Below are 9,957 nucleotides of genomic sequence, written 5' to 3'. Positions count from 1 at the left end.
TCGGGCGGCCGGGGTGAGCGGAGGCGAGCGGGGACGAGCGAGGGCGGAGGGGCCGGGTGGGCCGCGGCCGCGGGCCTGGGTGCGCGCGGCTGACGGGGGCGGAGCCGCAGCCCCAACCCAGCCCCAGCGGATCCTGCAGGCGGCGGCCGCACTCGCGCCGGGAGGCCGCTCGCTGCCCTCGATTCTCTGCGGAGGTGAGGCGGGCGGGCGGGCGGACGGGCTCCGGCCTCCGCGGCAGCGGGCTGGTCACTGCGGGCTTCTGGGTGCAGCTGCGCGGGCCGCGGGCCTCGGGCACGGTGGGGCGGGTTCCGCCGACGTCGGGCCGCTGCGGGCCCGGTGCGGACGGGCCTCCTGGTGGCCGTGCCGCGCTCTCCGCCCCTCGGCCTCCCCGCGTTTCGGGAAGAGCCATTATTTTCTTCTTGTTCTGGTGATTCGCAGCTAAAGGTGATAGGCAGGTGCGAGGGGTGTTCTGTGCAGCCCGCCCGGAGGTGAATACTCGACTCGCCTCATCGGCCGTTGTGTGACTGTATGATTTTATGCCTAAAATGACACACAGCGGTTGCCGTGTCCCCGAAGGCCTTTGAAAGGCGGCTGAGCGCTGTGTGCACTGCCGTAAGTTTTTGTGGAGAGATTTCGCGTGTCGAAAGTGGGTTGAGATCCGTGGGGAGGGGAGCCAGCGGGTTGAGAGGGTTACTTTGTCTCCTTCGCAGAGCACGTGTGAAAGCGAGCCTTCCCCGGGCTCCGGAGAGCAGGACCCGGGCGGCCCAGAGGGGATTTTAGTATGACAGTGGGTTTGTAAAAACTGCAGCCTTTAATTACTGGAAAAAACTAGTGACGTGTAAATATTCTTTTAAATACAAAATTTGAATATGCTGCTTTAATTCTGGCTATCGGGGAAACTAGAATAGTGTAGTTGTTTTTTAAGGAAACGAATGGTTTTGTCAGTCAAAATTGCTTTTTAGAGTTTTGATGTGGTTTACAGCTGAACAACCGGCATCCGTTAGTTTACTACTTTGTATTGTGTAGCTTCTAGAGTTCCAGAGAGTCAGTCTGTGAATGACCTAAATCTAAATCTAAATTCTACTCAGTTTCCAAACTGCGATAGTTTCTTAAAAAAAAAAAAAAAAAAAAAAATGTGTGTGCGTGTGTAGTTTCTTGCCTTGTTCTCGCGAGGCAAGTACTGTACCTCTGAGCTACATCTCCTGCTTCTCTGTATATTTTATACAGACTGATACTTTCCTCCTTTAACTCTTTTGATGTTATCTGATGCTGATAAGGTTTTGTTTAATTTCACTTTTGTTAACTGATTTTACCTTAAAAGCTGTTTCTTTACACTGTTATTTTTAGTTCTTTTATGTAGCCTTTATAGTGATCAGAAGAGTAAAAACTGAAATACTTCAAAAGATAGTTATTTTTATTATATGGAACCCAGAGTTTGACTGCCTTTCTTTTACTTTTCCATGTTGAACTCTTCACTCGCACACGCACACACACACACACACACACACACACACACACTGACAGAATAGCAGATTCCTGTTTACTCTCATCTAGTTTCAACAATTATTAGCTCTTAGCCAGTTTTTTCTTTTTTCATCTGACCCCTCAATCCCAGATGTCATATCTTTTTTTTTTTTTTTGGGTACTGGGGATTGAACCTAGGACTGGTTTACCACTGAGCTATAACCCCAGCCCTTTTTATTTTTTATTTTGAGATAGACTCTGGCTAAGTTACTGAGACTGACCTTGAATTTGTAATCTTCCTGCCTCAGCCTCCCAAGTCACCAGGATTACAGGATGTACCAGTGCGCCTGACCAGATATCATATCATTTAGGTAAACATGAATACCACTGTGAGAAAAGAGGAATAATTCTTTAATACCTTCAAATATCCAACTACTGTTAACATTTTCTTGATTGTTTCATAATTTTTTTTTTTTTTTTTTTTTTTGTGGTGCTGGGGATTGAACCCAGGGTCTTTGTGCTTACAAGGCAGGCACTCTTACCAACTGAGCCATCTCCCCAGCCCTGTCTCATAATTTTTTTAAAAGATTTTTTTTTTTTTTTTTGGTACCGGGAATTGAACTCAGGGGCACACTCAACCATCGAGCCATATACCTAGCCCTACTTTGTATTTAATGTAGAGACAGGGTCTCTCTGAGTTGCTTAGTGCCTCACTTTTACCGAGGCTGGTTTTGAACTCGGGATCCTTCTGTCTCAGCCTCCCAAGACCCTGGGGTTACAAGCCAGCTTAAAATAGTTTTGAGCTAGGATCCAAATGCTCCCCATACATTGTGACTTGTTATAATCTATAGGCTTTCTCTCTCTCTCTCTTTTTTTAATATTTGTTGATGAACCCTTACCTGGTAGTTTGTGTTATTTTATAACAATACAGAATTTGCTGTATACTGATGGCTAGATAGAAAGGCCTGATTAGATTCAGGTTTGATTTATTCTTTCAAGATGACTTTTAGGTAGACAGATGGATAATGGTGCATAATCTTGTTAACAGCCTTTGCTGCTCAGTGCTTAGAGTTATGAGGCTTTGAAAAGCATTAATGTTTTAATTTTATAACCTTGTCACTTATTAGTTGGAATATTTCCTTTATCCACTATTTGATTTTATTGAATATATTTCTTATAGAAAAGGCAGAACAAATGCTTAATTCCTATTATTTTCTAGTTTTCAAAATAAAGAGTTGGTTCCCTAGTATCCTTTAAAAGTAACCTGTGAATTGTATCTGTGTTTGTCCTTGTGAATTCAGGGACTTAAATGCATTTCTTTTCTTTTCCTTATTTTTGGTACTGTGACTTGAATTCCAGGGTTGATTAAACACTGAACTTCCCCAGCCCCTTTTTTTTGTTTGTTTGTTTTTGTTTTATTTCGAGACAGAGTCTTGCTAAGTCTTTAGGCCTCATTAAATTACTGAGGTTGGTCTCAAAGTTGCCATCCTCCTACCTCTGCCTCCCAAGTCACTGGGATTACAGTTGTGTGCTATCATGCCTGACATAAACTTAAATGTATTTCATGTTCACTCTGTTGTAGATATTATCCTTATTGATACTGAGATTGTCTCATCTTTGTCCTTTAGGAATCTGTTCAAATTTGCTCTTAAATCATTTATACACAACTTATTACACTTTTTTTTTTTTTTTTTTTTTTGAAGTGCTGGGGATTTGAACCCAAGGCCTTGTGTTTGCAAGGCAAACACTCTACCAACTGAGCTATATCCCCAGCCCTACACTTTTTTATTTTTTAATTTTTTTTAGTTGTCAATGGACCTTTATTTTACTTATCTATATGTGGTGCTGAGAATTGAACCCCAGCTCCTTATGACACTTTGATTGCCTTCTTTCTCGTAGGAGAAAGTGCACCAGACTTATCTTGTGCATTTTCTGCACTATCTCTGGAACCATCCATTTCTCTAAGGGGCCTGTTTCTTTTTTTAAAAAGTAGTTCAGGTTAAGCATCCCTAATCTGGAAATCTGAAATCCTAAATTCTCCAAAGTCCAGAACAACATGGATTTTGGAACACTGACATGACACCACAAGCGGAACATCCTATAGTTAACTTCCTCTGTGGGTCCTCGTCAACATGCAAGCTTGCGGCATGTAGCTTGCTGAGCACCTCCAAGGGAGAAGACACCACCTCCTGTCCCTTTAGCTGTAATGCACAGATTTTTTGATGCACATAACTGTGGAAAGTATTGCATAGGGCTGGGGGTATTGCTCAGTGTTGAGTGCTCGATTAGGATGTGCATGGCAAGGCCTTGGGTCTAATCCCCCCAGCACAGGAAAAAAAAGCAAAGTTAGTATATGTGAAACATAAATAAATTATATGTTTAGACTTGGGTTCCATCCATAGATATTTCATTATGTACATGCGAATATCCTAAAATCTGAAAAAATCCTTAACACTTTTGGTCTCATGCCATTTCAGATGAGGAATACTTGATCTGTGTTTAGAAACAGCAGTCCAGATCTTTGGGCTGCTTATCATTACTTCCAGATCCTTTCAGTGTGCAGGTTGTGGATTACTGACACATTCAGTGCGAAAGTATGAATTGAGTTCTACTTAACCTCAGCCTTTCACCTGAACCTTTTTTCCTTCTAAACCAAACATCTTGTTTCCTATTCAATCATTTTGGCTCACACTATACAGTCTGTTTCAGAAGACTGTCAACACTAGCACCAATGAAACTGTTTAAGAATTTTTTTGATACCCTTATTAGGACTATTTAGTCAAATTAGTGGGTTTTAGAGTCATTTAGAATAGTTACTGTGTGGTTTTGCTACCATTGTATGTATAGTTTGGTTCTTTAGGTTTTTATTTTGCCTTCACTATTTAGAAATTGCTTGTTAAATATTTAATTTTGACAGGACCTGGTGGCACACGCCTGTAATCTCAGTGACTGAGAGCTGAAGGAGAATCGCAAGGTTGGGGTCAACTTCAGCAACTTAGTGAGACCCTCAGCAACTTAAGGTCTCAGAATAAAAAGGGCTGGGAATGTGACTCAGTAGTTAAACACCTTGGGTTCAATCCCTAGTACCACCCCACCAAAAAAAAGTTTTATAATTATGTAAGGTATTAAAAGACTTTCAAAGTCAAATCTGTAAAACAAGTATAGTTGAACCTCTGTCCCTGTCGGTCTCTTCCATCTTATTCCCTCTTTTCCTCCTACATACTCCTTCCAGTTTGTATTTTGGACCTGAGATTGAATTCAGGGGTACTCTGATACTGAGTTGCATCCCCAGCCCTTTTTAATTTGTATTTTGAGATAGGGTCTTGCTAAGTTGCTGAAACTGGCCTTGAACTTGGCAATCTTCTTGCCTCAGCCTTCCAAGCTGCTGGGATCACAGGTGTGCGCCACCACAACTAACAAGATATATCTTCTTTTTAAGGAACATTCAGCACAAATGTCATGCCTGGTAATGACTTTTCTTTCTTATATTGTGATTTGGTGAGGATTTTCTGATACATTTAAAGGTATAGAATTCAAGGAAATTTTTCACATAGGTGTGATGTCATACTTCAGAATTCTCTTCTGTGGAGAAGATGAGCTTAGCTTCTCTGTTATGGGATGATTAATAACTACAGGTTAAAGACCTCAGTTTTACATTTTCCTTTTTGTAAACAGTTGCCATCAGCCCCTTAACTGCAATAATACAGTTTTGTGTTATCATATCTGCTGTTTCTGAGGTACAGTCATCAAATTCATATATACATATTTTTAAAAAATGCTGATGGATCTTTATTTTATTTATTTATATGCAGTGCTGAGAATCAAACCCAGTGCCTTCTCACACGTGCTAGGCAAGTGCTCTGCCACTGAGCCACAACCCCAACCCCTCAAATTCATACGGACATAGTAAATACAATGTGCTTTAGGTTTTTTTTTTCCCCCTGTTGTTACCTTTGTTCTCTCATAGGTCATTCACGTGTTCACTGAGCTGAGATAAGTATGTGAATAGCACGTCTGTAGCCATAGTTATACATAACGATTTGCTCACACCTGTTAGTTCTGTCTTCAAGATGCTTCCTCAGGCAGTCCTTCTGTGCCATCCCCAGTGCCACTGCCTGGGTCCTGGCAGCCCTCATTTCTCCCTTGGATACCGTAGCAACCTCCAGCTGATCTCCCTGAATGCTTCCTTCCCATCTCCTATACATCAATTAGGGTACTTTGCATAAAATACTATTGGATCACGATCTATCCTGTTTAAAACTCATAAAAGACTGATGAAGTCATTGTTTCTAGGTATAGGGGATGGGGTGGCTGTTGGATAGGGTTACAGACAGTCCACAACTGATTTTTACTTTACGATGGTACAAAAGCATATCCATACAAGTATTCTATTTTTCAATGCAGTAGTTAATAAATTATAGGGGCTATGCAATACTCTATGTAAATTGGCTTTGTGTTAGATGGTTTTTTCACCCAGCTGTAGGCTAATGTTAGCGTTCTGAGTACCTTTCTTTTTTTTTTTTTTTTGGTGGTACTGGGGATGAACCCAGGGGCGCTTTACCACTGAACCACATCCCCAGCCCTTTTTAAATTTTATTTTGAGATAGTCTTGCTTAGTTGTCTGGGCTGGCTTTGAACTTGCAGTCCTCCTGCCTCAGCCTCCTCTGAGTCATTGAGATTACAGGTGTGTGCCCAGCTTCTAAACATATTTAAAATAGGCTAGGCTAAGGCCAGATGTTCAGTAGGTTGGGTTTATTCAATGCATTTTCATTGTACAATATTTTCAGTTTACAATGGGTTTATCAGGCCATTACTCCATCATAAGTCTAGGAGCATCTGTATGCCTTTGGAATTTTGATTCATTTGCCTGGATTATGTATTCAGACTAATAAGAAATTTTATAAAAATAAAAGAGTTCAATTCCTGGTAACGAATGAACACCCCTCCTTGCTCTTAGCAGTCCTCCATTTGACTAGTGTTATGGTTTGGATATGAGGTCTCTCTCAAAAGCTCACATGTGATACAATGCAAGGTTTGGAGAAGTGGTTGTCATACCCTTGACCTAATCAGTGTTTTTTTTTTTTTTTTTTTTTGGGGGTGGTGCTGGGGATCAAACCAGGGCTTTGTGCCTAATCAGTGTTTTAATCCCTGGTGGGATTAACTGGGTGGTAACTGGAAGCTGAGGGGGTTTGGCTAGAGGAAGTGGTTCATTGGGGGCGTGGCTTTGGGGTATATATTTTGTATCTGGTGAGTGGAGTCTCTGTTTCCTTCTGCCACACTCTCCCACCATGAGGTTCTGCCTCACCTTGAGCCCCAAGGAATGGGACCGGCCTCCTGTGGATGGAGACCTCTGAAACCATGAGACCTCAAATAAACTTTTACTCCTAAAATTGTTCTAGTTAAATCTTTTAGTCACAGCAGTGAAAAAGCTGACTAAAACAACTGGTGTTGCCGTACTGTGCACATTGGGTGTGTCTGTCATGGTTAAGTGCCTGTGCATTTTCCTTGACATTTGTCCCTCTGTTGAAATGACTGCTGATAAATGGGGATATGCTTTTAATTAGCAACATAGAAAATGTAAAGTCCACATTATAAATTTTAATTTTCATCTTTTTAAGCACCATACTGTATGCTAGGCATTGTGCTTTTATGTATTATTTAATCCTTAAACCTGACAAGGAGGTTCTTTTTCAGGTGACAAAGCCAGGAGTTTGACGTAGTTGCCCAGATCACACAGCTGGTTGGGGTTGGGTGTCGCTGGAGTTCAGGCCAGGGTGCCCTGCCCTAGAGATGATGCTTTTAACTGGCAGGTCCTACCTTCCTCGTGGACTCCTCAGTCCTAACTCTAGGCCTCTGTTGGCAGCTGCTGTCTTAGTCTCCCCATCAGTGCATTCACGTCTAGCTCACTACTGTTCACTACTGTACTTCTGCAGTCTAGCACAGTACCAGAAAAACAGAGTAGGTCTTTAGGAAAATTTGTTCAATTAATGATTCTTAATTATTTTTTAAAAACTTGGATGTGAGGAAGAATATTCATGGATGATTATTACAGGAGACACAGCATCAATTCCCCTAAAGCAGGAGTTGGCAGATTTTCAGTGAAGGGCCAGGCAGTAAATATTTTGGGCTTTGAGGACGAGGTGTTCTGTTGTAACTGCTTATCTGTATTTTGAACAAAAACAGCCATAGATGATATGCTGTAATCATGACTGATATGTAATCATGACTGTTCCATTAAAACCTTACTGAGAGATACTGAAATTTGAGTTGATTTTCCTGTGTTGTATCTTTTGTTTCATTTCCTGTTATTATTTTCCTGGTATTGGGGATAGAACTGAGGGTCTTGGTCTTGGGTGTGTTAGGTAAGAGTTCTACCACTGAGCTTCATCTCCAGCACCCTCCACCCCAATTTTTAAAATTTTTATTTTGAGACTAGGTGTTACTAGGTTGCTTAGGAACTTTTGATCCTTTTGTCTCAACCTCTTGTGTAGCTGAGATTATGGGGTACACCACTGTGCCTGGCTTCATGTGTTATTTATATTTTTTTTCAAACTTTAAAAAATTTAAGAACTATCCTTAGTTTGTGAACCTTAAAAATACTGGCAGTCAGCTGAATTTGGCCTTGGTTGGGAGGAGTTGTGTTTGTTAATTCCTGCCCAAGTAGTCTTAAATCTTATTAGGTCAGATTTGATAACTGGACTCCTGGACAGAACTTGTTTGTCTGTGTTGGTTCTTTGAAACCATCACACTTTGGTCTGCTCAGGACTATAGACGATGTCCTGCTCCCATCGTGCTCCTAGACTCCCTGTAAGCACACTGTACACTGTCCATTTTAATAATTTCAGCAAGAAATCTCGACTTTTCCTTGAGTAAAATGCTGTCCTAGAATGAATTTTTATATTTTATGTTTTTCCTTTTAACACTTTTTGCTAGTGGTTTCTTAGAGCTTCTTGGAGTTAGAAATACCTGGTTACAACTAGCTGGATAACTTCTTTTTTAGCCAAATTACTTAATCTTGTTTTTTGAATTATAAAATGGGAAGTGGGTGTTTCCTACTTGTGTCTTTTATGGGTATTAGCTGTAGTGCAAGTGAATTGGCTATTGGTGTGTTAAAAGAAAAAAAAAATCAAAGTAGAGGAGGGCAAAATGAAACAATTAGGAAGTGACCGTTAGTTTGTATTATTCCCAAGCAGACATCTTTAATATTTCTGCATATGTTCTAACCGCAAGTATAAATTTAATTGATTTTTTGTTCTGCTCTTTGCTTTGTGAAAATAGTGCGAAATAATTTGCATTTAGGGAAAGCAGAGTTAGTTCCTGCCTGGTTGGAAGAGAGGTGGAGGGGAATCTAATACAAAGTAAACCTGGGCTCAAGCTGGTCATGAGTGGGTGCCAGCAGCACCGGCTTTTGACATCTCAGCTCTTGCTTTCACTGGGCAGGGCTCAGGGTCTGACTGTAGAACTCCCAGTATTGTGGAAACCTGCAGAGCGCTGGGAATGCAATATACATATATATATAATTTTGCGGGGGTAGAATAATATTACATTAGGCCATCTTCAGTTATTTTATAATTCTCAGAATGAGAATATTGAAAAAAAAGCATAGTAAAATATAGTTTTTAAATTGACCTAATTTATATATGGTTAAACATAATTCAACATATTTAAATTTTAAATCACACTTCCAAAGGAAGAAGACATTGATCTGATTCCTTGTCCGGCATATTTGCTTGTGGTATTACACACTTAATTTTTTAGGATGTGGTTTGCACTCCTTGGAAGTTCTTCTGCAGGTAGGTGGTGTGGTCTTGAATCTGAGTGAGTGGGTGGCAGAGCAGTTTGCACTTCTGTTGTAAGCTTGTTCCCTGCAGGGTTTGTGGATAAAATGTCTTATTAGACCTTGTGACAAACAGCAAGTTAATAATAATAAAAAGAAACCAGTGATTTTTTTCAATCTAAACTTTTTTCTTTTATTAAACTTTATGTTTCTACTTTCCTTTCAGAAACCATTCAGTCGCTGTAGTATATGTTTTGGCTTGGGCCTTTTGTACCATCTCTTCTCTTTAAAATTCTCCTCTCTGGTACAGCAGCAGTGGATGGTGAATGGCAACATCTTTTTCTTTTATTGTATTCCTTGAGAATTGAAACTTACTAAGGCAAAAAGCCCACTGTGTCTCATTTAGTTATTTCTTTATGCTGTGTATGGTTAATTGGGCAGGTATAAGGGATGTCCTTTTTTGGAATACCTTATTTTCTAAAGGTTTTAAACACTGAACCTTATATAAGTTTCAGTTACTTAACAGATTAAATATGCTAATACCTCCTTAGTTGAGTCAGAGCCTATCAGCTGTCACATGGTTCCTTAAAATAGTTAGAAACTGAGCATAGCAGAATATTAAACTTTAACAGAACTGTTTAATAGTTAATACTTGTTCTGACCTGCATTCAGGAAACTTGGGTTGGAAGGAATGAAGGAAAGCAAGTTAAATTTAG

General features: G+C 40.5%; 1 protein-coding gene across 3 annotated transcripts in view; it reads left to right on the top strand.

Annotated features, from left to right (window-relative positions):
• Nucleotides 1-9,957, top strand: part of Add1 (adducin 1) — a 71,949-nt gene continuing 61,992 nt past the window's right edge. For 2 of the 3 annotated variants that reach the window (XM_047566635.1, XM_047566636.1), the window contains exon 1: nt 1-194. The gene's annotated coding sequence lies outside the window, so the exon portion shown is untranslated. Of the gene's footprint in view, nt 195-274; nt 613-9,957 lie in introns of those variants that run through there. The other variant, XM_047566637.1, reaches the window with a different exon arrangement.

The sequence above is a fragment of the Sciurus carolinensis genome, chromosome 10 (assembly GCF_902686445.1).
Source record: "Sciurus carolinensis chromosome 10, mSciCar1.2, whole genome shotgun sequence".
NCBI lineage: Eukaryota > Metazoa > Chordata > Mammalia > Rodentia > Sciuridae > Sciurus > Sciurus carolinensis.
This window is presented reverse-complemented; position numbering and strand designations above follow the sequence as displayed.